This window comes from Odocoileus virginianus, unplaced genomic scaffold (genome assembly GCF_023699985.2).
Source record: "Odocoileus virginianus isolate 20LAN1187 ecotype Illinois unplaced genomic scaffold, Ovbor_1.2 Unplaced_Scaffold_21, whole genome shotgun sequence".
Taxonomy (NCBI): domain Eukaryota; kingdom Metazoa; phylum Chordata; class Mammalia; order Artiodactyla; family Cervidae; genus Odocoileus; species Odocoileus virginianus.
Genome location: NW_027224283.1, coordinates 637,670 through 644,345, shown reverse-complemented (window position 1 = coordinate 644,345; position 6,676 = coordinate 637,670). Strand labels below are relative to the sequence as shown.

Sequence of the window (6,676 nt, the reverse complement as noted above, 5' to 3'; positions counted from 1 at the left end):
AAATATAAAAGTTCTGTTTCATGAATTAGAGGCATATGAATGAAGAGCAATTAAATTAAAATCCAGGTTTTTCAAAATTTATTAATATCCACACAGCCTCCCTAGATTCATTTTCATCATTTATACTTTTATTGTCAGCAGTTTATCAAGGATATTTGCATGTGTATTTTATTTTTTCCATTTAAATTCAAACTCTTCATACACACACACACACACACACACACATACATATACATATACTTTTTTTCCATTCAGATTGTAAACCTTCTCTCATGCACTTTTCTTCTGGTGAAATTTCAAAATGCAAGAGAGAATAGCATTTTGTGATTTCACCAGAATTACTCTTTTCAGTAATTGAGTAAATATTGTATCATGTTTAACCTTATTTTTTATTACCACACAAGGACAATAAACATAATCTGACAGTCTCATTAGAATATTGCATATACTCTCCTTTTCATATTGTGGCCAATTTAGTAACTACATGAAAAACAGTACAACTTAAAAGAATAATGTAATTACATTTTCTTGAGGAAGTCAAAAACTTTTCTCATTACTGAATTTTACATTTTCTGTGCTGTATAATTTATCAACTCAAAGACTATTATAATGAAGAAAACTATGAAAGCTATTAGGGAAAACTATGAAATAGCCTCCACTTCTTGGGAAAGTCCAAAACTAACATACGTATCATAACAATTCTTTTAAAATGCCTGAAGAGGTACTGGCACAAAGACAGAAATATAGATCAATGGAACAGAATAGAAAGCCCAGAGATAAATCCACGAACCTATGGTCACCTTATCTTCGACAAAGGAGGCAAGGATATACAATGGAAAAAAGATAACCTCTTTAACAAGTGGTGCTGGGAAAACTGGTCAACCACCTGTAAAAGAATGAAACTAGAACACTTTCTAACACCATACACAAAAATAAACTCAAAATGGATTAAAGATCTAAATGTAAGACCAGAAACTATCAAACTCCTAGAGGAGAACATAGGCAAAACACTCTCCGACATAAATCACAGCAGGATCCTCTATGACCCACATCCCAGAATTTCAGAAATAAAAGCAAAAATAAACAAATGGGACCTAATGAAACTTAAAAGCTTTTGCACAGCAAAGGATACTATAAGTAAGGTGAAAAGACAGCCCTCAGATTGGGAGAAAATAATAGCAAACGAAGCAACAGACAAAGGATTAATCTCAAAAATATACAAGCAACTCCTCCAGCTCAACTCCAGAAAAATAAATGACCCAATCAAAAAATGGGCCAAAGAACTCAACAGACATTTCTCCAAGGAAGACATACAGATGGCTAACAAACACATGAAAAGATGCTCAACATCACTCATTATCAGAGAAATGCAAATCAAAACCACAATCAGGTACCATTATATGCCAGTCAGGATGGCTGCTATCCAAAAGTCTACAAGCAATAAATGCTGGAGAGGGTGTGGAGAAAAGGGAACCCTCTTACACTGTTGGTGGGAATGCAAATTAGTACAGCCACTATGGAAAACAGTGTGGAGATTTCTTAAAAAGCTGGAAATAGAACTGCCATATGACCCAGCAATCCCACTGCTGGGCATTCACACCAAGGAAACCGGATCTGAAAGAGACACGTGCACCCCAATGTTCATCGCAGCACTGTTTATAATAGCCAGGACATGGAAGCAACCCAGATGCCCATCAGCAGACGAATGGATGAGGAAGCTGTGGTACGTATACACCATGGAATATTACTCAGCCATTAAAAAGAACTCATTTGAATCAGTTTTGGTGAGATGGATGAAACTGGAGCCCATTATGCAGAGCGAAGTAAGCCAGAAAGATAAAGACCATTACAGTATACTAACACATATATATGGACTTTAGAAAGATGATAACGATAACCCTATATGCAAAACAGAAAGAGACTCAGATGTATAGAACAGACTTGTGGACTCTGGGAGAAGGCGAGGGTGGGATGTTTCAAAAGAACAGCACTGAAACATGTATATTATCTAGGGTGAAACAGATAACCAGCTCAGGTTGGGTACATGAGACAAGTGCTCGGGCCTGGTGCACTGGGAAGACCCAGGGGGATCGGGTGGAGAGGGAGGTGGGAGGGGGGACTGGGATGGGGAATACATGTAAATCCATGGCTAATTCATTTCAATGTATAACAAAAACTACTGTAATGATGTAAAGTAATTAGCCTCCAACTAATAAAAAATAAAAAATAAAAAAAAAAAAAAATAAAAAAATAAAGACAAAAAAAAATAAATATAAAATGCCTGAAGAAATTATCAATTAAAAAAAATACACAACGTGAGAGTTGCAAGTTAGATTTTAGTTGGGGCAGTATGAGGATTGCAATGTGGGAGACAGACCTCAGTTATCTGTGAGAAACAGATCTAAAGAGGTATGGGGGAGGACAGTATATGTGTGATTTGGTAAAAGGGGAGTACATGTATTCAAGCACATTTTATTTTAAGAAAGTTTCTGCTCATCTCATGAAACTTCTGCTAGTTATGAGAAACAATCGTCACCATGAAGAATTTTAGTGTTTTTCTTGATATGAGGAGATACAAGAATTGGGCTCATAAAATCAGCTCCTGAGACTATTTAACTATCTGAAGACCTGTCCTGCCAGTTTTCCCAGAGCACAAAGTGCCTCACTCCTGCTCTCCACGCTGAACTCCTTCAGGTGTGCTGAACATCAGCAGCTGCACAGCACATGGTTTAATCCTTGTAGAGGTAGATGGCAAGCACTCATGGCAAGTGCCAATTTGTAACTGACAAAATAAATATTACTGGATACCAAATACGGCTGCATTTACTGTGGTCAGTTGTATATTGAAATAAAAGCTTGATGTTAAGCTGATCTTTTGATAATCAGTAGCTAAGGGGTGTTATAACTTTCTCATATTTGTGACTATTCTGAGATAATACCTTGTACATACAATTCATTTAATTGCCTCTTTAAGTGATATGCCTAATCAATAGGAGTAAAGAAGGTAACAAGAGCAAAGTTTTACCATATATAAATGAGGTTTCTTTGTTAAAAATGCTTATTTTAAGCACTATCATATTGGGAAATGTACTGATTAGAATTTATGTGAATAATCATGCAAGATCATGCAATTCTGGCCCTGAATACTTTTTTCTTTTCTTTTTTCCATGAAGTCAAAATTTTATACAATAATGAAAGTTACTCAAACTCATCCTACATTTTTAAACCATTATTATAGAAAGTCTGTAACCATAACTCAGAGGCAAGTTTTTCCTGATATTCACATACTATACTCAATTGAGAGTCTTAGATCCATCATTTGATGAAACACAATAAAAACAACTTATAAAAAAATACTGAGATTTCCACTTTGTAGGGAAAGTCATGCCATTACTTTCTCCTTCCCTCATGCTGAAACATTTATAATTTGTAAGCTTAATTGGAAGCATGTGAAAATACTGAAGTTTAGACTTGATTGAGGATTGTGAGTTCTTATTCACTCAATAAAAATATACCATAAACAGTAGATAGGTTAGTTCTGGGAATTAAAAGAACTGTAAAATTTTTACAAAAGATATGAAGGAGTCTATGCTGATATTATCAGATAATGCAGCTCTCTACATAATTCTATACAAACTCTTTAGTGGTTAGTTTAAATATTTGCTATCAGTATAATCATTTTGATTATCAATAGCAGTGGTCAACACACACTTTTTCTGTAAAAGGGTAATATATTAATAATTTAGAACTTGCAGGCAGTGTCCCTGATGCAATTACTCAGTTCTTCCTGTCTTTATTTTGGATGCAGCTATGAACAACATGTAAATGAAAGGGCTCAGGTGTGTTCAATAAAACTTTTAACAAAAATAGGTGGTGGGCCAAATTTTCCCAGTGGGCTATGGATAGTCCACCGACCTCCTGTCTTAAAATTTTTGTAAACATTGACCCATATATTATTTCTTATTTAAAATAAGGTAGTATGACTAATAGGTCCATCTAGTCAAAGCTATGGTTTTTCCAGTAGTCATGTATGGATGTGAGAGTTGAACTATAAAGAAAGCTGAGTGCTGAAGAATTGATGCTTTTGAACTGTGATGTTGGAGAAGACTCTTGAGAGTTCCTTGGATAGCAAAGAGATCCAACCAGTCCATCCAAAAGGAAATTATTCCTGAATATTCATTGGAAGGACTGATGTTGAAGCTGAAACTCCAATACTTTGGCCACCTGATGTGAAGAACTGACTCATTTGAAAAGACCCTGATGCTGGGAAAGATTGAAGGTGGGAGGAGAAGGGGACAACAGAGGATGAGATGGTTGGATGGCATCACCAACTCAATGGACATGAGTCTGAGTAAACTCCGGGAGTTGGTGATGGACAGGGAGGCCTGGTGTGCTGCAGTCCATGGTGTCGCAAAGAGTTGGACCCGACTGAGTGACTGAACTGTTTATGACTAAAATGTGAAAATTCTTGACAGAGGTAAGATTTTAAAATTTAATTCCAACATTTTTTACATGCATATGAATGATGATAATCTTATAAGGTATTTCCAGAGGAAAAGATAAGGTAATATTTCCACAAGAGAATAACAATTACAGGTACCTCAGAATGTTGTTGGCAGGATTCAGTGAGCCAATAGGAAGAAATGCTTTCTTCTAGAAAATCATTCTCTGGAATAAGTCTGGAATATAGTAATTGCTAAACAAAATTATCTCTACCCTCTTTTTTCTTGTCCTTCTCTTCATTATTATCAAAAGTATTAGTAGTATAAAGAATTTGAATATGTATGTTTATTATTTTTCAAAAATATTTAAGTAAATATTTATATTTTATTTCCAACCTGCTAGTGTATGTGGTTTTTGATTTCATGAAAATGCCAAGTAGAATCAAAATTTTCTAATAATCATTTTTGTTATCTTGTAAGAGTGAAAATTTCAGAAATCCACATTATTCCTGAGATTCTTTTTCTCAAACGAAATGGCTTATGTTGTAACATTTTTTACTTCATCAAATATATATGAATAAAAAACAATTTACAGAAAATTCTGAAGCAATATTCAGCTTTATCCAATTTTTTTGTTCAACGTGTGGGGAAGTTTAGAATAGGAATGAATAAAAAGGAATCATATAACTGTAGTGAAAGAGTTTTGAGAGAATATGAATAAAGAAATCATTGACCAGAACTTATTTTTTTAATGCTACAGATACTTGCATTTACTGGAGAAAAAGATAACCTTTTGGCTGGTATCCTTAAAGGCTTGCTTCACTTGCTGGCTCCTCAGTGTATATATAAACTGATTCATCATAGGAACAGCAGAAGTATTCAGAATTGCTACTCCTTTCATCAAGGATGCCTTTTCTTTTGATGAAGGGTTGGCATACATGAATATACAGCTTCCATAAGAGATGGAAATGACAATCATATGAGAGGAGCATGTAGAAAATGCCTTTTTTCTCTGACTGGCAGAAGGCAGTCTCAGAATTGTCTTGATGATGAACACGTAGGACAGAATTATTAATGCCAAAGTAAAAAGCAGAATCACATTGCAGAGTAGAAACCAGTCACTTCAAGGAGCCATGTGTCTGAGCAGGACAGTTGCAGGAGGGGGAAATAGTCACAAGCAAAGTGGTCAGTGATGTTGGAACCACAGTGATCTAACTGGAGAAAAAGAATAACAGGTGGGAAGATGTTTAAGAACCCTGCCAGCCAAGCACAAAACACGAGCAATCCCCAGACTCTGTTGTTCGTGATGGTTGTGTAATGCAGGGGTTTGCAGATAGCTACATAGTGACCATAGGACATGGCAGTTAGAAGACAAAATTCAGTGATACCCAAGATAATTAAGAAAAACAACCGAGCTGTACAACTGTTGTATGAAATTGCTTTGTCCTTGGTGATAATTGTGCCCAGAAATCTAGAAATACAGACAGTTGTAAAGGAAATTTCTAATATAGAGAAGTTCCTGAGGAAAAAATACACAGGTGTCTGCAGATGGGAGTCCACCAATGTGAGAATGATGATGATCAAATTTCCAGTGACACTTAATATATACGTGATGATTCAAAAGAGAAAAGTCACAGTCTGAAGCTCTGGGTCATCTGATAGCCCCAGGAGAATGAATTCTGTGGGTCTTGTGTGGTTTTTCATTTCTGATCCTTTTTTCTCCCTCATTAGAACAGAAAATATATGCTCTCCCTATAGGACATAAAAAATGTTAAAAGATATTTGAGGATAGAATACAAAAGTTTTAAAGCTTCCATCATGAAGTTAGTGTTTGAAATTTAAAACCTCTGTTCCCATACAGTAACTTTCTCCAGTTTCCATTCAACCTTTCATTCAAGTAATGAATATTATCTGAAGTTAAATATTGAGCTCTCATCCTCAAAAATACACTCTCACAGGCCATGGATAAAATAAAAATTACGTGTTAACATTTAAACAGGGACATGTTTTCTACTGTTTTCTTTATCAAGACTTCAAATTATTCTTTAAAATATTTAGCTTCTTTGGTAATAATATGATAATATTTAATTTATTCTTCTCCTTTCCTCAATATTATAAAAACCAGTATGCTTTGTAGATAATCTAAATACAGAGTTTATAAGCTTACAGAGGCTATGTAGGCCTACTTTCACATTTATATTTTGAAAAACTGAGGTCCACTTTGTTTAGGAAAC

The 6,676-nt window shown here is 35.1% G+C and overlaps 1 pseudogene; it reads right to left on the bottom strand.

Annotated features, from left to right (window-relative positions):
• Positions 1-5,196: 5,196 nt before the first annotated feature.
• Positions 5,197-6,146, bottom strand: LOC110124284 (olfactory receptor 6C3-like; annotated as a pseudogene).
• Between the last annotated feature and the right edge of the window lie 530 nt (positions 6,147-6,676).